We start from the raw sequence: 21,755 nt of genomic DNA, 5'->3' as shown, positions 1-21,755 counted from the left end.
GCATGCAAATAATACCTATTAGGATCTTGTCAAATGTAGACTACTAGAAGTGCTATGAAATCCTGAATCTCAATGCTTTACAATATCCTCAGGATAGGCAAGAAACTATGAATCTCTGTTCTGCGGCAATACGCTCACTATGTGTGTGTTTCCAACTATATGGATGCCCAAGTTGCTTTGAGGAAGGGAGGGTGGAATTCGCATTTTATTCATCTATAGCTTATTTTATTCATTGTAAAGATCACACAGTGACCTCTGTTGTGAACTCATTTCCTATCTGTGGCAATAAGGTGTCTGTTAAAAAATAGATTATTCATTTTGCTGATGCTGACTTGGCTCCTTTTTCTCTAAAAGTACCAACGAATGTTTTATCTTTGTTCTGTGGAGAAAAAAAATTCACTCTTTGAACTGCATTATTCTGCAATGAACCTATTTTGCTTTATACTCCTTGGGAGAAGAGGCCCTTCATTGCTCGCTACAGTATATATTGCCATAACACTGCATAAAGAAATGAGAGGAGCTGCAACAGATCTATATGGGACTTACCAGTGATGCCAAGGGATTAAAACAGTAAAGATCACAACAAATTATTTTGACATTTTATCTAGACCCCATTAACAATATTTTAGGTCTGCTTTTAAAGATATTTCTTTTTTAGTTCAAAACGTATTCATTAAACTTTTAAATGATAGAATGTCTCAGGATCAAGGCTGGTACATTAAGCCACAGACAAAAATGTGCTGTTGGAGAAATTTGTATATATATGAGAAAGAAATAAGCTTTTCCCCTGCCTTTCTTTCCAGTGTCTGATTTGCTCTGTTTTCCTTGCGACAACTTTAAGGCTTTTTTTTTTTCCCATTAACTTAAAGGACATGTATATGCAAGTCCCATTAATTTCAAATGAAATTACCTGTATCTCTCCTCCCTGTGAATAAGATAGACACTTTTAGATGCTGCTGCCATTGATAGCTTCTGTGAGCCAATACCTGCTCACGGGTAAAATAAAGCACAAGCACAAGACATTTTGAGACAAGTTATCATGATAATCCACTTCTCAATTGATACTGTTAGGCAGAGGTGTGTGTGTGTGTCTTCGAGAGACACAACTAAAACATGGGTGTTTGGTCACATAAACCTAGGTAGGGACTAAGTACAATAGCGTACTCAATTCAGTATTGGCATGATGGTGGATTAGATTGGTTTTGGTTTTGGCTTGGTGAGGAAGTAAGAGCACTGTGAGCAGGGCAGTCAGCAAATGCATGAATTTAAGTAATTTTCCCTCAGAAATGATAGACAATAGCCTCAAAAAGCTCTGCTATGACTAATTCCATTAAAATGGAAAAAAAAAAAAAAAGGACTGAAAGATCTTATTGCTTTTACTGATTTTGATTTTTAAAGATGCATCAACTGGAATATAGTTGTGTGAAATTCTAGACTCTGAATCAATGACAAATTTCTAACTGATGAAATTCAACCCTTTTCTCACCCTATTGTTTGCTGTCTGGTTTTCTGAAGTGAACATTTAAATCGCCCCTGCACCAGGTCACTTTCAAATGAGAAACGCATTATTCTGAGCAAAAAATTGAATAAAACTGACACTGTTTTTACTGACTTTGATATGAACATGCTGCTTATATGAGAAAAGTGCCAGCCATATAGATGGAGGCCTTTTTGTTCAACAGTTTCTGAGCAGCTTAGGTATGTTTTGAAAGCAAAAGTAATAGTATACTAACTCCGCGTGATTTGTGTCTTTCAGTCTACAATTTGATCTTACATTTGCACTTATAGTGCAATTTGAGTGGGATGGGAATCAAGAGAACTCTAGGTGGGCAGTTACCATTAATCCAGGCATGAGCTCACTGGGCCTTGGGTTTTTTTTGTTTGTTTCTGAATCACGTTTTTTGATGGACAATTCAGATAGTTTGAGCTTCCTCAGTTTTTCGTAAGTTTTACAGCTCTCAGTTCTTTTACTTCCTTCCTACAGCTCTTGAATGCTTTTAGCTTTCTTCTGTGTGGAGTACTGTATCTGTGTTGGGCACGCTGTCTGGAGGGGAGTTCACAGGTGGTGTGCACAGGGAAGGTGCCATCTTCACAGAATCACAGAATGTTAGGGATTGGAAGGGACCCCGAAAGATCATCTAGTCCAATCCCCCTGTTGGAGCAGCAACACCTAGATGAGGTTACTTACTTACTTACTGTATATGGATTCAGAACTAAGTCATCTTAGTTTCAAAATTACTACGTAGCAAAGTTAAATACAATATCTAAAAAACTATCTAAAAATAAATATTTTTTTTTCTTTTTTTTCAAGTCAAAGGTGTCAGGAACAACTTAACACTGGACTTCTTTAGGTTTCAAAATGAACCTCAAATTCTAGCTCTTGTTTGTAGAATGACATCGAATTAGTTTTTTTGTTATCTCAGTGGATACAGATGAAGATTAGTATAGTGCATTTTTGAATACAGTATGGTCATTACAGCTGCCTGACCTTTTACTCAGACGCCACAGTGAGGATGTCACTCTTTGTCTGAAGGTTATTATCTTAAAGAATAAGGACTTCTCTTCCTCTGGCCTTCCAGAAACACCCATTGCTCATTTGAACATGCCTAAAGGTGTGCAGGGTGTCAATCTGAACGAAGACTTTTGCACATTTTACACTGGTGTATATCTTTCACTCACTGACAACAATACCAGTATAGACAAACAAACAAAAACTTCACAAGGAAATTCTCTGGTTTTAGTTTAATCTAAATTCAGTTATATGGTAGTATTTTAGGGTTTTTTTAAATTTATTTTTTACAGTGAGACTTTATAGTTAAGCTGCATTTAATTTGTTACACAGTGCTACAGTAGTTGGAGATCACAGGAAAATATGCCTCCCTGTCTCATGGGCCCATTGTTACACAACACACTGCTCTAGCAGTACTTTCAAAATGTAATGTAATGAAGTAGGTAAGGATGAAAGGACAAAATAGTGGGTTTTTTTCTTAGGAGAAATTTCTTCTAGCAGAATTTTAAAATGTGATGCTCTTGGCAGAAAGCCTTATTTCTGGTGTTTTGCTGTGATGATTAATGAGCCACTGATGAAAAGTTTTCCAGTTCTCTTCCCCATCACAATAGATTATTCACTCTCTAGAATGTGCAAGCAGAATCTGGAAAAAACAGCAGAGGCTGGGCTACATTTTGTTAGTGATGTTGCTCCAACACATATGGTATATTTGCTTTTAAAACTTCTGGTGAAATTTTCATAGAATCACAGAATGTTAGGAATTGGAAGGGACCTCAAAAGATCGTCTTCTAGTCCAATCCCCCTGCCGGAGCAGGAACACCCAGATGAGGCTACACAGGAAGGCACTCAGACAGGTTTTGAATGTCTCCAGGGAAGGAGACTCCACAACCGCTCTGGGTAGCCTGTTCCAGTGTTCTGTTACCCTCACTGTGAAGAAGTTTTTTCTCATATTAAAGTGGAAACTCCTGTGTTCCAGTTTGTATCCATTGCCCCTTGTCCTATCATTGGTTGTCACCGAGAAGAGCCTGGTTCCATCCTCATGACGCTCACCCTTTACATATTTATAAACATTGATAAGGTCACCCCTCAGTCTTGTCTGCTCCAAACTAAAGAGACCCAACTCCGTCAGCCTTTCCTCATAAGGAGATGCTCCACTCCCTTAATCATCTTTGTTGCTCTGTGCTGGACTCTCTCCAGCAGTTCCCTGTCCTTCTTGAAGTGAGAGGCCCAGAACTGGACACAATATTCCAGGTGTGGTCTTACCAGGGCAGAGTAGAGGGGAAGGAGGACCTCTCTCGACCTACTAACCACCCGCCTTCTAATACACCCCAGGATGCCATTGGCCTTCCTGGCCACAAGGGCACAGTGCTGGCTCATGGTCACCCTGCTGTCTACCAGGATGCCAGGTTCCTTTCCCCTATGCTGCTCTCTAACAGGTCATTCCCCAACTTATACTGGAAACTGGGGTTGTTCCTGCCCAGATGCAGAACTCTACACTTGCCCTTTTTATATTTCGTTCAGTTTTTCCCTGCCCATCTATCCAGCCTAAAATTTTCTGCCACTTAATGATGGAAATTGTTTTTGCTTTATAATCTAAGGGCATTTTGGGCTACATAGGGGACTACCTAGATTCAGTCTCTAGTTATGTATGTTAATGATGCATTTTTGTATTAGTCTGCTTGACTCTGCAAGATATTGCTTGAAAGCAAACATCACCCAGCATTGTAAGACTAATTTCTTAGCTAAAATACATGGATACTCTGTGTGTGTATAATATAGCGTATATTTTATAACATACACATTGCTCTCTGAATTAATAGTTACACTGGGATTCTGCAGTGGTCATAGTTTCTCACCCTATTTTACATATTCTCAGATTACTTTGGTATTTCTTTTATAACCCAGCATATTTTTGGTGAATTTCCATTGTGCATCAAGTTACATAGAATATAGATTACAAATCTGAATACATTAAGTTAGAATTATTTTCTATCGTTTATCTTCCTTTCTTGTTTACTAACAGGCACTGAAAATAGGATTCCTTAGGAAGGAGATTTGATGAGACTTGTACTTTCTGGGTTACGACGCTCCGAATAAATGCAAAAACATCCAACTACCGGTAAAATATGAATAACATTTAATTTAACACTGTAATTCTTATTACTTATTTCTATAGTGGGAGATGAGAAGCTGTAGAAAGATTCATTGTTTCTTTTGATCTTTATATTAGAAATACATTTTAGTCCCCTAATTTTATGGTATGGTATGTCTTTATAGAAAAATATTTGTAGTTTTCCCAGAACAGAATGAGCCTGGGATTGTGTCTCCCTTAATGCTGGAACAAGTTATTGCACAACTGGAACAGCATCAGAAGGTCAAGACTAAGGATCGACAGCTATCAGGTCACATTTATCTAGGTCACTCGCTATCATTCGTCTGTCGGTTTATAGCTATGTACCAGGGAAACTATAAGAATAGAAATAATGCTCTTTGGAATGCTACTTCAATTAGATTATGTTTTTTCAAGCAGGTGATTACACTATCAAAATCATATTTAAAAGAATTCAAAAGTACACAGAAAAACAGCTGCATAGAGGAGGCATTTATGTATGACTTACATTAAAAATCTGTCATAATTTGACCATATGTTCATGCCAAACCTGAGAATTAAATTACTAAATTATACCCAAATAAACATTTTTTCTTATTGTGAAAATCAGCTTCTGCCCTATTTTTCCCTGGGAAAGAAAGTAGATTTTGTGAAATATGTGGAAATTTGGTGCTGCTTTCTTGTGCAGGTCACACCACTTCTTTAGGGACACTGCACTATCTTTGCCTGTTTTCTGATAAGACAAAGAAATGGCTTGGGATTTGATGCTCAGTACGTAGCACTGATACAGCAATAAATGTCAAAGGCAACTAATGCTTCTTTCTGCAGTCATACTGCTGTGAAGTAACAATTTGTCAGGCTTTATTTATGTTTCTCAGAATCAAAGCAAGCCCTAATGCCTCAGATTGTGAGGCTTTTCCCAGTAGTCCCACACTGTCCCACAAGATGCATGTGATTAGGCTAGCCCCAAACCACCCTTATAATGAAGTTTTGAAATCCAAAACTTGCATCCCATTTTAAGCTCTTGCTTCAACACCCTTAGGTCTTCCCACCAAATAAACAAATGCTCAAGCAAGTGCTAAGGGGATCCAAAGGCAAGAAGTTCTGTGTATTTGGATGGGAGTCACTGTTTCAAATTGGTTTTCAGCTGATTATGCCTTTCAGGTGTTTGGTGTTGATGAGAAATGCCACCCCATACAGTAGATTTCTGTGGAGGAGATAAATGCAGGGAGTGTGAGCGTTTGACTTGACTAGCAAAAATAACTGTGGCTCATTAGAGAAAAAGACCTTTGACTTCTCTTTATATGTTCCTTCTTTCCCTGGAACCTGTAGGGCTTCACCCATGGAACCAGAGGAACTGCAGAGTGGATTGTTATTTTTAGTTTGCAAAACAATGAGCAGTTAAGATTATATTTTTTGTCCGTTTACCAGAAGTTACTGACCTTGAAAGACCTTGAAGCATAAACCAAGCAAAGCATGATTTATGTTTCTAGATGTCTGCTTCATTAATTTGGCTTTTTAGGAAGACAGATGTTGCCAGCTAAGAAACTCATACATGGCAGGTACCATCTTCTCCAGTGCTCTACTGAACATAAAAGCTGCTATGCAGGGTGAAACCAGAATTCCAGCTCATTTTTCTCTTACTATGGCCAGCAGTGAATGCTCACACAAGGCACACCAGGAATGACCATCAGGGAATAAGAAGCTTGCTTCTGTCTCTAATAATGATCAGGGAGCTTACTCTCCATGAACTTCTCAATCTCATTTTTAATTCTTTATACTTAAGTCTTCTTTATTATTTTAAGAGAACGAGTTCCTTGACTTACATGCACAATCTCTGAAAATTTTGTTCCTTTGGTTTATTTTAAACCTTCTGGCTGGTGATTTCATAAGACCACCAAATTTTTGAGTTATAGAAGGGAATAATGGCTCTTCAGTCACTTTTCATGAATTTACAGTAGTATGTAGAGCCTTAAGCAGTGTACAAAAATAGTTTATGATCTTGTGAAGACTATAGGTTTTCAGATTGTTTCATGCGTGCGTGTGTAGAACGCAGTATATCCTAGTACTTGATATCTTTTTTTTTTTTTAAAGTCTGATATTACAGAATAAACATATTCCAGAAGATCATTCGAAATAAAATTCTTAAAATATTAAACATGCTCACAGCTTTGCTGGTGATTTGTTGCTTTACCTTTGGCAAACTCTTTTATTTTTCTGTGCCAGTGCTTCTTAACCCATCCATTGCATGCCTTTGTCAACTTTCAAAAAGCAGTGTTTTCCTATATCAATTGTATATTACTGTATCAACACAGAGTATATCAAAATAATCTTTTAGTTCACTCTAAGGTGTCTGCCAACATTGCAATAAAGATGACTTCCAATAAATCAATATGTGAAGCTAGTAAACCACTCTTTCTTTCTACCAACCAAAGCTGTTGGGAAGGTTCTGCAAGGGCATAGAACACCGTATGTTGACATCCTTCTCTTAGCATCAGAAGAGAGATATGTAGCTTAGAAATCTATCTTAATTGTGTCAGATGGCCATAGTTTGCTGATGTCACTTGTAATTCTTGTGTATTTGCATCTTTCAGGAAAATTTCACCTTGAATCTGCAAGTTGGTAATATGCAAATCCTGCATGTTCTGTATAATCACAGGTCCCTGTTGCCTTTTCAGCTCCCTCTTCTGTTTTATTCCCTGCTTCATGTGTTGAAACAGCTTTAATTGATCATTTTTTCAGTCCTGTGATCCACAGGCCTCAAAGGTGTGTCAACTAAGGAACTTTGGAAGGTGACAAGGAATCATATATTCAAATATATTATATAACTCTGTCTGCATGTAACATTTTAAAATATATTCAAAGGTCTACCCTGTAAAAAACTGCTGAGAATGGCATATTCAGGTTGTAAAACTCACTATAGAAGAGTATCTCACCTACCTCTTGGCTGACTGGGGAGAGTTATTCCTCTTCCTTAACTCAGCAGTGATCAGCTCCTGACTCTCGCTGTGGGGAAGAGAACAACGACTGTTTACCTGCTGTTATCTGCTGTGAGCAACTGGAAGGAGCAGAAGTTAAAAACTTATTGGCTGCACCCCACTGTCTGTTGGGAGGAGGAGTGACAGAGAGCACAGGGTGAATACTGCTGAGAACCGAAAAGGGGAAGCACAGCTGGCTCATCTCTGTTAACCAGCATGGGCAGATGGGGAAGAAGTGATGCAGATGTCAAGGGCTTTCTGATCTGTGCCTCTTTTAGGGAAGCTTCTTTGGTTGCTTCTTACCTGGAATAGGTTGTGGAGTAATTGTTCGTATTTATGCTTATCCAGTGGCCTGTCCAATTTTAGTGGCTTCTGGTAATTTCAAATGCATTCAAGTATTTGAGTTTGAGGTGAAAAATGTGTTTGGGAATATGCAGCATCAAAAGAGGTCTGGAACCAGTTGATACTGGTTTTAGAACAGAGCAGACATGGTCCATACTAAGCTGAGATCGCAGCACTTGCAAACTTCGTATTATCCTGACAGACTCCAAACCAGATCCTTCACATTTACAGGGCAAAACGGGGCCATCTGAAAGTCAGTAAAATAAAAACATCAGAAGATAAGAGAATTATCCAGAATGTGTATTTCATTTTAAAATCTGTATTTAATTAAAAGAGATTCCTGTTAGCAATAGTTGATCCATTTCCTTCCTTATTTCTTTAAGTAAATATTTTCAGAATATGAATTCTTGATTTAAATATTGGAAAGTTTCTTTAAATCTGACTATAAAGCACAACATAAATGGAGCTTTTCAGGGTATCCATCTACTACTGCCCTTAGACTGAAGTGGCAGATTTGGTGTTAGGAGACAGCTAACTGGTGCTCTGTCTGTCAGAACACTTTGCAAGCAGTACTATACTCTCATGAGATTTTAAAGGAGATCACTTATGACAACCAATGACAGGACAAGGAACAATGGATACAAACTGGAATACAGGAGGTTCCACTTAAATATGAGAAGAAACTTCTCAGTGAGGGTGACAGAACACTGGAACAGGCTGCCAAGGGGGGTTGTGGAGTCTCCTGCTCCGGAGACATTCAAAACCCGCCTGGACGCCTTCCTGTGCGACCTCATCCGGGTGTTCCCGCTCCGGCAGGGGGATTGGACTAGATAATCTTTTGAGGTCCCTTCCAATCCCTAACATTCTGTGATTCTATGATCACAACAGAAAGTTGAAAACGTATATTTGTGGTAGAATGAACCTTTAAAGTAACAAATACATATATAACTTATTACCTAAAGAGCTTCTTTATGGTTGTAGGCCTCAGGATTTTTTTTCTTTTGTTTTGAAAGTGAGATTGACATATTTTAGTTACAAGAGAACCCAAAGTAATCAAAGCTGTAGGACTGAATGGTAAATTTTGTAGGTCCACAGTTTACACAAGTTCTGCTCCTTTTCTACCCATATTCGTAATGACCCAAGTTTCAGACAGTACATCAGGTTTATATCTTACTTTCGTTTTTTTCTTTAATATGGTTCAGTGTATTGGTATGATTTAAATATATTGAGTGGCTTAACAAAATAGTAACACTCATTTTTCTCCATGTGGGAGTAGGAATTAGTGGTTAAAGACAGAGACAATGAGCCACGATTCCCTGATTCTATTCTGGGGTCTGAGCTGACTCACTGCATAATCTTACTGAAGTCATTTAAATTCAAGTGAAGTGGGCCCCACTAAGCTGATGAGATAATACATGTTTTGGTCTTTCTACCTCATGGGATTTTGTGATAAGATTCTGCCCCTCAGTCATCAAAATTTATGAATATGTTGTTGCATAGGTTTATTGTAAAATGTGTTTAATAAAGTTGTTTAATAATTTTTAAATCCTTTATTGAAAGGTGCCTTTTTTTTTCCCTAACAGAAGCAGGTAGGTAAATGTTATCCAATTCTGTGCAGATATGTTTTCTGAAATATTCCTCTTCTATATCCAGATGGAATGACTTTTCAAAAAGCATTGACACCCATAGCAGTTAATTACCCATCTGTAGACTTGATACCGGGAGGTATGATTGTCTCATGCTCAGATCTCTGCAGTGAACTAAATGATCCTTTGTGATACCCGAGTCCCAAGTCAGACCACTGAACATTTGTGCTCCACTATAAAGAGTACCTCTGTCACTGACGTGTGAAAACTCAAGAGATCTTTATTTTCTTTATAATTCCAGTATGTGGAGTGAAAATCAAGATACTGACCACTTTTACCAAGTAGATTTTTTCTCCCACCAAACTGTAGAGGAACTTATCATAGAACAAAGCATGCCTTCTCTTCCATTTCCCTGCAGGAACTGCATCCTATATTACTGAGTTCTGCTTTTTTGGTTGCCTTGTTTGTTCCCGTGAATATTCTTTCTCAAGATACCATTCAAAATTTAAAAACAGAGGCATGAAGAATTCATCCAGTATCTGTGAGGTTGTTCTGGTCTCTTTGACAGACATGTTGGATGACCTGTGTGTTACTTGCATCCACACAGTCCTTCCACTGTCACAATCCACAGCTGACTGAGGAGAATAAGAAATTATGGCTTCACATGACTACACATCCCAGCAGTGTGAATGGCAGCACCAAGTGGTGGTGATTCATTCCCTCAGCACTGAAATTGCCAGTGTTTAGAGGAAAAGGATTACTTTTGAACAAAGAAATGCTTTATCCAACAGAGAGTACAGATATTATAGAGTTATTAATCAGAGCAGTCATCCTGAAAGTAGATTTAACTGCAGGATTTAATGTAGAGGGAAAGCAGAATTACAGTAGGAAGCGATTGAAGACTTAAAGTAGTAGATAGAATTGCATATTTTAAGGGCTCCTTAAATTACACCTGGGGAAAGGTTCACTCTGTGGATGCTAATGAAATGGTTCTTGTTTGTGTGCTTCATTGTGTTCTTTGGATGGCATCTACCCAGTACGGTAATTGCTGTTGGTTGTAAAATAGGAAGACAACCAGTTTAATTTGCTCTGTTTTCCACTTCAGTACCACCTCAGGCTGTTTCTTTGTTAAATCTCGTGTGCAAAGCCAAATCAGCATCAACATTAGTGAGATGGGAGACCTCAAAGGAAAACCCAGGCATGGCAGGTAACTGTGCTGGTGATTTTTGGCTGCTAGCAATCCTTCTTTGGTATTGCTATTGAAGCATGAGCTGGGAATTAAGGATTTTGTAGCACTGGAGCAGCTGTTGTCTTTATGAAACATAAAGCTGAAGTGCTATTCTCCTATGACCATTGCAAAGCAATTCAGATGATTTGGAACTTCCTGACTCCACTTCTTTTTGGAAGGTGCCTTAAGTAGAGCAAATCCAATTCCTACCTTGTCTTGTGGATATTGCTGTGGTTTAACTCTGGACAAAGTAGTTTTGCATAGATTCAAATGATTGTTTAGGTTGAAAGGGGCTTCTGGACCTCTAGGACAACTTCAAAGCCAGATCAAGTAGTTCAAGGCCTTGTCCCATTGAATTTTGAATATGTCCTAAGGTGGAGGTTCCATGATCTCTCTGAGTAGCCCATGCAAGGGTTTGGCCACTTTCATGCCAAAAGTAGACATTGTCAGTTGTTCTGTAAATGTTCCGTGTAGAAGGGGGTCGCTTATCCTTTCCCCCAAAAAATTATATTTTTATACTGTCTCCTGGCTGAAGATGAAATAATGTGTAAGTGCCAAGGCTTTAGCAACCTCCAGCTTAACAACGTCTTCACTGAAGTTGTTGGGAGACCATGTAGTCATCATTTATCTCTGTGGAGACTTTCAGATTTCCAGAACGTCAACTGAGCCAGATAAGGCTTGTGTTTGTTGGATCCCTGTCATCAGTAGGTCTGTAAGTTTAATGAAGTCTTCACTTCCCAGAATGAAAGGGGTGACTGTGTGGTAACAGTTACAATAGAATAGGGCCAAGCAGAAATAACAGAAATTCTGAAATGAATTCTTGGAAGTGTAATTAAAGATTTAGAAAAGAGACCCTGAAACTCATTAATATTTATCACAGTTTATGACATTGCAGATTACACCAATGTACATTTCTGGTAGTTCTTGAAAGGCATGAGGTTTCACCATTTACCACTGCCTTAGGTATTTCTTTATCCCTGTAAAAAGTGTGAAACATTGTCATTTTTATTTGGTAGAGCTTTTAGTACCCATTTGGCACAAGTGTATGTGAATGCACACAGTAGGAATTAATAGGTAATAATGCATTTTACATTTTCTGACACAACATCACAGAATTTCATTCACAGGAGTCTTTAAGGACTCAGTTGGAACTTGTATGGGGTTGGACATTGCATTAGTTTTCTCTTTCTTCTTCTTTAGATGTTGGAACTTGGTAATGAAATTCTAACCTTGCATAAATGGGCATGCTTTCTGCCAAGTGTCTGAAAGGTGTACATGTTCAAGGAAAAAATTGCTCCACATGTGTCGTGGTATTAATTTTTCTTTAAAGACACAAACATTTCCATCCTTAGTAATGTATATGATATCTGAAAGCTTCCATTTCATTTACCATTGTAAAATTGTGTGTCATGCAGTCTGTAAATTCTCAGTTTACTGGTTTCAGCAAGTCAGGAACCAGTATGTTACTAACAACCACAGCATTGGTTGCTCAGGAAGAGGTTTCTGTTTGGTCTTATCGGAATCCTCTGTGGTCAGTCCATGTTATCATTGACCTCATCCTTTCTCCCGTTGATTTATGAGATTATTAACATCGGCATCTATTCTTTTTCTGGTGTTATAGTGAAGATTGACATCTTGGTAGTGCTACATTTAGTGAAACAAAGATTTAGAAAATAACTACATTTCTGGAATATGCAGTTTCAAACAGTCTTTTCTTCCCAGTGCTCATGTTTGTGAAACTGAGGTTGAATCTGTAGATGTTATCAGTTTGTTTATGAAGAAGAAAATAGTGTCCAGTTTATAATAATGGAGATGCTTCTAAGTGAAGCCCACTGGTACTGAAAGACATAATGTTGGTTTGTTGAGAGATGAATGATCGTATTGTCCAACTTTTTATTTGCTCAGGCAGTGAGTTTATCTTAAACATGTTCGTTAGTGTATTCATGACTTTAATTCTATTGTATTTGCAAATAGGCAAATGTAACTGGGGGTGTTAAGTGTTAGCAAACAGCTTGGATTTCCTTCTTTTCTGAGGCAGAGACAAGAATTAGGAAAAATCTTCCCATTGGGGCTTTCTGTTGTATTCCCACGTGAACATAAATGGTTCTGTTTTTCTGATTTTTTTTTTAACTTTTGTTTCATTAAGTTCCTTTTCGTATTTACATTATTTCACAGTTATTTCCTCTTATATGAGCTATAATTACTTCTCCATTATCAAAGTGTATTATTTTGGGTTGCTGGATGCTACTGCTTGAGTTTTTTCTCAACCTGCCTTTTCCTTTCTTTCATTACTTCAATGAGTGTTAACAATTTCAAAATATCTGACAAGAATCTTAAATGTCTGAATTGTACATTTGTTCTACGGCATGTTGAATATGCCAACAGCACAGCAAAAAGAGCTTAAAATATAAAAGCCAATTCATCATTGAAATGAGAGAGGGAGAAATGTATCCACTGTTCACCTGCCTTTGCTGTAGACTGTGCGGTATTAGAAAGAGGATATGAATTTGTTGTGTCATTCTTTAAACAAGCAGTTATTTCAGAAACAACTCTCCATCTTTGTATACAACTTTAGTTAATGAAATGCTTTGCAGTACCTGCTGGCTTTAGGATGTCGAATGCCTGGCAAGTCATACTTGTCTAATTTCACTGTTATTTTCTAAATCAAATTCTGTCTTATTTTGCTGTGTGTATTGAACTCAGTGTCTGAGCCCCTTCACTGATTCCATCTGGTTCTTTCTATATCCAGTAACCTCACTTTTCCTTTTCTTTGAGGAGCTTTTAAGAGTGATAGGTCATGCAATTACTAGTTGTAAGTCCAAAGACCAGTATCTTCGCACTTCACTCTTAAATCCCAAAGATTGTTCCTAAAAGTTCAGAGTTTTCTTCATAGCTTTGAGTGTTGTTTCCAATCCTTTAAATTTTTCTTTGTTATTAGTAACTTGTTTCAATAAAAGCGCTTTTTTAGCAAGTTGCTTATTGACAGAATGCTCACATTGTGGATGTTTGACCAGGGTTGCTCTCAAAGAAGTTTGGAAAGTTCCTAAAACAGCTAAAAACCACATCCAACCTGTTCTCCCACTTTCATGACTTTCTCTACCAATACTTGGCTGGATCACTGTGCCCTGACAGTTATCTGCTCTGGCGTGAGCCTGGAAATCTCTGACCATCTCTGTGGCACAGTAAGCAGAAATGGTTGTTATTTGGCAGCACGCTTCAACAAATGCTGTATGTAATAGAAGCAGTTGTGCAGTGATGTCAGATCATTGTTTCAGTCAGAGTTACTCTCTATGATTTGTTTTTACCTGCATCTCCTACTTCGTGAGGTGCTCTGGAATATATTATTTTCTTTTAGCAAAATAATCCAGATTACAGATACATATTTGGTAAGGATGAGTTGAGATTTTAGTAGTTTAAAATGAAAATTCATTAATCAAAACTCCTTTCTCCTCTTCAGCTAACTATATATTTATTTGTATGTTTGTTTGTTTGTTTGTTTGTTTGTTTGTCTTGGCAGCCTAAAGCATCACGAGGGTCACATTCTTCAGGATTGCAAAGAGCCATCGTTTATCTTTGTGGATACAAGTAAGCGGACAATGATGTCCCAACCATCTGCTCAAGCTGCTTGAAAACAGCCTTCTGTGCAAATGGCATGAAAGGTAATTTAACCTCAGAAGGTGCCCACAGAGCTTCAGTTCTGTTTAACATTGTCTCATTGCCAGTCTAAAAATAAATCATGCTGAACAAAAAAAAAAAAATCCGTTCCTTTTTCCCAATTTAAAGAACAGATCATCAGAGGAGCTAATTTCACCTAATTTCACTAGCAAGGGGTTGTTTTTCCTTTCTAGTATTTTTCTAAGTAGCAAAGAGATTTTCTGGGATAAATGATAGCTGTCTTATAATTGTCTTTATTGCTGTAGGAGGCTGTTGTTTTTCAGAGTACAAAACAGGATATAATCACAGAGTGGTACTCAGTGCTGGGTGATACATACTTTCAACATATCAAATGTTCTTCTGCCATGACCTCTTTTATTTTGCTTTGCCAGCCCATGCGTTTTAATGAAGAAGGCACCTGTGTTAGTAAGCAAGTTTGGTTGGTTGGTTGGCTGTTTTTTGCAGAGGGATATTCTGTCCTGAAAATGAGTGCTTTCTCTGACTGTTCTTTTTCAAAACCTCATTTGGTAGTAGTTTCACTCTCTGATCCCAGTGAAACTGTTATGAGGCTTTTAAAGGCTTGTAAAATTTCACTACCAGTAAAAAAAGAATCAGAATAGCAGTTGTAGAATGTGTGTGTATAATGTATGTGTATACATATATATATATATATATATATATATGTATATAAGAGCCCAAAAAGGGAAAAGGAGTTCATATATAAATGTAAATATATATTTCAGGATAGAAAAAAAGGACCTGACATTCACCAGACTGTGACTGGTTTTATAGTTACTATTGTGATGGTGATTAATCTCAGGACCAGTAAGAGCAGACTTCAGGTGCTGCCCCACAATTTTAATCCCTGTATTGTCTTCTGCCGTCTACTGTGCTAATTTCTTCACTTTCCATCACTACAAATATAGTATTTTCTGGCTCCCTCATGCTCTCTTACTGTTTATAGTCCATTCCTCCTGTTTTGTGGTAGGTCAGACTAGTCCAAGCTTTGAGTCTCTTCTCTTGCAAAGGCTAGAGGTCCATTCAGAAGTTGCAGAGCACATTCTTGGGGATGCTGTGGCTGTGCAGTCATCTTGTGTGCTGTCATTGGAGGAGAAGTAGAAAACGCATTTTCCTGGCTGCTTTGTCATACAGCTTGTTCTGAGGGCATGTGGGAATATCACTAGCAGAAAGAAGGTAAATATAATCTGTATTCAAGAAACTAGCTTCAACTAAAATAACAGTGAAGACAGCACGTGCATGAGAAGAGAAGTACATCTGAGCTGGTTTTGTTGCTGAATTAGATACATTGGTTTAGCTAACCTAATAAAATATGTCTTCCTGTAATAAATACATTCTGAACATAAAAATGGACCAAGTTCTTAATTGTGAAAGAGAATCCAGTCTTCCTAGTGGCACAGCTTTTGCTCCAACTTAACCACATAAGCCTGATTCATATTTTTCTTGGACATTTTAACTTAGATTTTTTTTTTTTTTAACCAGGAGAGGTAGAACATGACAGATTTGAAAATTTTTTATATAGCTTTCAACAAGAAGGAATTTATAGCAACTTGAAGTTACATAACTTCTAACTCCACTTTTTTCACAGTACGATTTACATAGACCTGGTGCTTTCACAATAATTCAAAGGAATATGCCGTCAGTCAATCCATCTTTTCTATTTTAAGCATTTCCAAGGAACCATCACTGTAGTTTCTAGGTTCTAAATCTGAATAAGAGTGACAGTTTGCCATAAACATGCATTTTGCAAAATATCAGAGAGGAAAATGGCATTATTCATTTATGAAATGAAGACTTCCTCAAATAAAGGGATCCCACAGTGTTGCTCATTGTATTCCCTACACAATTAGTATTAATTTGTGCAGGTACGTTAGAACCAACTGCATTTGTCATGGTTTTATGATGGGCTTGGTCCCCAGCCATAGCCTTCTTGTAGATCTATAAGACCCCCACAATTCTCAGAAAGATAATGTAGTACTACTTTTCAGTAGTTGCATTGGCCTAGATATATGAGAAATTGACACAACAAAATTTTTCACAGAGAAACATTTAGGATAACCTAGGAGGGCATCTAGGAATTCATCCAAATGGTTTCAGAATACTTATAGCCAACGGTGGCTTGAATAATATCATAAAATAGTTTATTCAAATCATTTTGCGATAATGTTCAAATGAATCATTGGACTTTTAGTCAAGTGAATAATGCATGAACATTCATTTCAAGGAACCTAATCAAGGCGTCTGCTGAATATTTTCACAATTCATTCAGTTTTACCTAAAGTACTATCAAAGCAATGCCTCAACCTCAGCTTACACCTCTGTGTAGTTTGGACATTTGGGTTTTGCATCATTTGAGTTCACAAAGAACATGGTGAAAAGAAGGTTGACAGTGTAAGGCAGAATTAGGTGTCTGTCTGGGATGTAGAAGTTACCCAGCTGAGAAAAACAGACTAACTTTAGTAAAGCATAAAAAGTACAGATCAAGAAATTTGGAATGGATGGAAAAAAGCCCAACAGAGACTATGTCTCAAGAGTATTGTTCGCTTGTGACTACATTAGGATACTTCCTTAAAATCTTTAACTGTTCACTCCTTGTTCATGGTTCTTCCACATCTGTAGAGCAGATTTCAATATTTTCAGTGCACTTTTAAAATTCACATTGAAGTTTTGCTAGAGGGAAGAAGAGGAGTATTGATAGAAGATATCAGAATTAGCTGGAGTTTTTTTAGGGGCAGGAACTACTGCTATAATTCAAAGCAAAATTCTCAACAACAGATGGAAATCTCCACTACTCTTGAGCTGAGAGAACGACTTGTGGAAGGATTTTTTTAGTATTCTCTGAAGTATGAAAGTCATGAAGATTTGAGAGCTTAGTTTATCTTTTTTCTCTCAAATGGTGCATGGTAGTTCTGTATGTTATAGCTGACATTTTACTGAGCAACACATCATTATTAGACTCACATGAAGCAGGAATTAGAGATTGGGTTGGATTTGATTTCTACCTCACATCTTCCCCACCTCAGGGACCATGTTTGGACTTCATTAGTTCTTGCTGTTTGAATGGTAGTCTTTCCTGAGGTGAAGTGCTCAGGGAAGAGAAAGAAGTAAAGAAATACTGTTACTTTCTCACATGAAAGTTTGTCTTAAATGTGCATTTCATTGAAGGCCTGAGACAAAATGTGAAAAAGTTGCTTTCCAGTATATGGTAATATCATTTTAAGCATCATCCTCATGCATACAACATAGCACTGACATTTGATTTGACATTAGGCTATGGCTGGTTTTCAGTTAGTGGTGAGGACGCTTTAATGCAAGCATATGTAGGTGTCTAAATTCTAATATATAATCAATGGACTGTATGCCTTTGTGGTAGACAAGCCAAAAGAATTATTCAAATAACTGTCTCCTATAGGTTCGAATCATTGACTCCTGTGTATGCTGCTAGTACCATTTGAAATGTGGCAGTGCACAAGACATCCACGTGGAATTAAGAAATATGACACAGGACATGTAGGAAGCCTCCTGAAGTAATAGCTGGAGGCCAGGAAGGAATAGTCCAGGGTATCTTGGAGGGCAACTGCACTGGACCTTAGGTGTCTAGGTAACAGTAAACTTAAGCATCTTTCTTGCATTTAGACAACAGATACTGGGTGTGTTAATCTGAAAATGAACTCCATCACATGTAGCAGTGTATTGTATTTTAAGCAAACAGCCTTACTGGTGTGAGAGTCACGCAGAGAATTAGAAAGAGTAAGGGAAGTCATCCAGGCTTTGTCTTGTTTGTTTACTGTGGTCCCTTGTTAGGAATATGACATTACTAAATTATACCAGCTTTCAAGGGCATGTGCATGAAAATTTGACTTGAAGCAGCTGAAACAGCTGCCAATGCAAACTGTGGTGCAGAGGCAGGAGTTCAGGTTAATGAGCACAAGCTGAAACAAGAGGTTTAGACTGGATATAAGGACAGATATTTTCCCTTTGAGGACAGTCAGGTGCTGTGTTGGTTTGATCAAAGATATCGCACTGGCTCTGTTCTCTGAAGTGTTCAAGACCCAAGTGGACAAAGCACTGAGCAACCAAGTCTGGTCTCACAGCTGACCTTGCTTGAAGCAGAAGCTTGGACTAAAAACTGCCTAATGTCCTACTGACATTTTCCTATAATCTTACAATACATTATTTCAAGAAGTGAAGCCAATAGCTTCTTCGTTCAAGTCAATTTAGATAAGGACAGAAGAACTATTTCCCCTTAACTCTGAAGGTGCAAGGACAGTAATTTTTCTTTTCTGGAGTGAACAAATGTGGCCACAAAATTAATTGAATTAAACAGTTGTAGTACAATGGAAAATAAAAATTGATAATTAAAATGGTTTGTCATTTCTTGTTACAATCAACATTAAAAATTGTGAAGACACAGAAAAAAAAAAAAAAACAACCAACTAAGTAAACAAAAAACAGCAGAAGGTTCTAGGGTGGGATTTTTTTTGTTTTGTTAATATTATGCCCTTATTTCTGTGAAAAGTTGGGAATATTTTTGTAAAAATTAAATCCTACTTCCTCATAAGTGAAACAAGGTAAAAACACAGAAAAGAGTAAGAAAATTTAAATGTTTGATTTGCAACTAGAAATCGAGCATTTCCTCAAGATTAGGAAAGGCACCCAAAAAAAGAAATTTCAAGTCATTCTAGAGTATTTCTTTCTCTTCTCTCCGCATCTCAGTGGAACAAAAACTTCCCTATATTTTTAAGGAAACATTGAAATAACTTTTTGTAGCTCCCTAATTAAACCCGTTCTTTATTTCTTTAATCACAAGAGACGTATTACAGGTAACCTAGCACATACTGCTAGCCTTACCTATGCAAAAAGAATTACTTACTTTTGAATTATGATACATTTGTATAGGATGAGAGCTGCATTACACAAAAAGATACTGAATTACTTTTTGTCTTTGCCACTATTATAAAATAGCTTGTAAAAGTGAAAACGGAAGTAGAAAGCCCCAATTTCTTTGACTTATCAGCAAAAAGAAAGCATGTTTTTAAAGTATATAAAATGGTACATAAAGAACCTGTATTATAGTTGTGTTTCAGGTAAAAATTATGGTTTTAAAGAAAAAAATGGAAATAAATACAAGAGTAAAGCATAGCTTTCACAGAACAATCATAAAATCAATAGTGAATTTTATGTGTTTTGTATGAATTCGAAGAGCAGCATTTGAGCAGGCTCTGGAACACAGAAACCATGATCTTGCTTTGTTATTTAGTGTAAGCTTGTTGCATATTTGAGAAAGTTGGCTATGAGTGTTTGAATTTTGGTTGCACCTATACCAGAGGCCGTGTAACGCTGAGATGGTGACCTCCTTCCTAAAAAAACCTGACATGTGCAACAAGATTAGGTAGGATGCTAGAGCTTGTGTTGCTATAAGAACAGCCACAGACAATTTAAAGTGTGTTCATAATGCCACAGAGCTTTTTCTACAACTTAATAAAAAAAAAATTCTACTGGAATACGACCAGGATGGATATCAGAAAATGACCAAAGGTACTTTTCTTACTTGTGTCAAAATCTTAAAGAGTGTCTGCAAGAACTTAACTATTTTCAATCATACATTCAGGAAAATACAGGTCAGCTGGTTTTAATGTCAGAATGAGTTTTTTCCTGTCATTGGCCATGTCCCAAAATTATTTCCACACTTTTTAACACTGTCAACAGTCTTTCAACTGTTGTAACACTGTCTTATGGTATGTGGTGAGAAGCATGCCATTATAGTTCATAAACATTTGATCACAGCAGCATTGTTATTTAGTTTGTTTCAAGAACTTTCCATTTAATAGTAAGTAAAGCAAGTTGTGTGAAATTGCTAATCACTAAAACTTTATCACAGGATTTATTTAATTTTACTGTTTTATTATCCGGGTCCCAAACCCTCAAATAATATTTCTTTTTAGTTCTGTTCCATTATTTTCAAGCTTCAACCTCTGAAGTTTGAAGATTGAATCTTGAACTGATCAAATACATTGTCAATAGCACAAACTTGCGTAAATGTACATATCATTATATTGGTTCTGGAGAATGCATGCATGCAGAAGACATTTCAAAGCATTTATAAATAGTTTAAGAAATAAAGGAGTTCTTTGTCGACATTTTTTATATTCTCTAGGGAATTGGGGTGATACTGTTAATTATTTCCAATTTTTAAAGTATTTAGTTATACACAGTCATTAGTTCTAGCTGGAGGTTTTGTTTATATGAATATATATATATATATATAAATACAGATATATTTGATTTGTTCCTTTACTGCATCTTTCACCTAATGTTTGATTTTTCTTTCCTCTAGTGCATTTTGACACTTTCTTGAAATGTTCTTCAGTAGACACATTGATGACAATTTTCAGATATTTACAAACACGTTACCTTTTAATCCTATATGGCCTGTCTTCATAGAAAATCACCTGAAATAGAGATATCGGTGATAGTTTGGGGGTTTTATTTTTTTGTGAGTGTTTTGTTGATGGTGTGTATGTATTTGTTTGTGTTTTCCCCACGGGTAGGCTAACACTAGTTATCTGCAACTGTGCTGCCTAGAGAAGATAACATCCTAGTGAGAATGGTACTGTGTGTATTTTGAATTCCTATTCAAAAAGTTTGATGTTCATAAATAAATACTAATTTTGTTAGTTCTTGCATCAAGTTCTATCAGGCAAAGTATCCTAGATGTAACTTTTGGATTGTGATTTGTTCTGTCATGATGAGGCTGAAGGTGTGTTATGTATCTTAGGTGCAGAACAGATCAATTTTGATATGACACACCTGGGAAACTGTGGCTGTTAGAATTTGGCCTCTTGGTTGGAAATGGTATGGCAAAGCTTGTAAGCTTTTTTTTTTTTTTTTTAAATGGTGTAATAGCTAAAACAGTCTCTGATTTATATTTTTGCATCTCTCTAAATCACAACCAGTAATTTCTAAAGGAGAGGGGCTAATTCTCATACATGATTGGCTTTTGAAGTAAAAAGAATATGGAGGTTCCATAGTAAAGTCTCACTGCAGGCAAATCTCAGAGTCAGAAACCATCATGGTGCTTTCATGCTTCTTTAGAAATAAGACACATTCCTTTTACAGTGTTTACATGCAAACTTGCAAGTTGAAATGAACATGCTTTTTGGCATGCTTCCATTTCGGCACTTTAAATCAAGTCATTAAATATTTCTGATAGTTCTAAACTTTTAGAAGAAAAATAGGTCAGCAAAGTCAGTAAATCATTTTGTCTTTAGGAGAGGTGATGTCTTGAAAGATAGCGATAAGATTTTTTCTTATAAATTACATTCATAAC

At 37.0% G+C, this 21,755-nt stretch overlaps 1 protein-coding gene across 3 annotated transcripts in view; it reads left to right on the top strand.

Annotated features, from left to right (window-relative positions):
• The window catches only part of DLGAP1 (DLG associated protein 1), a 408,595-nt gene that overhangs the window by 69,507 nt on the left and 317,333 nt on the right, over positions 1–21,755 (top strand). The window contains exons 2-3 of one of the 3 annotated variants that reach the window (XM_065832404.2): positions 4,533–4,628; positions 14,271–14,412. The gene's annotated coding sequence lies outside the window, so the exon portion shown is untranslated. The remainder of the gene's footprint in view (positions 1–4,532; positions 4,629–14,270; positions 14,413–21,755) is intronic. The other 2 variants (XM_065832405.2, XM_071804221.1) reach the window with 2 other exon arrangements.

Source organism: Patagioenas fasciata, chromosome 2, assembly GCF_037038585.1.
Source record: "Patagioenas fasciata isolate bPatFas1 chromosome 2, bPatFas1.hap1, whole genome shotgun sequence".
NCBI lineage: Eukaryota > Metazoa > Chordata > Aves > Columbiformes > Columbidae > Patagioenas > Patagioenas fasciata.
This window is presented reverse-complemented; position numbering and strand designations above follow the sequence as displayed.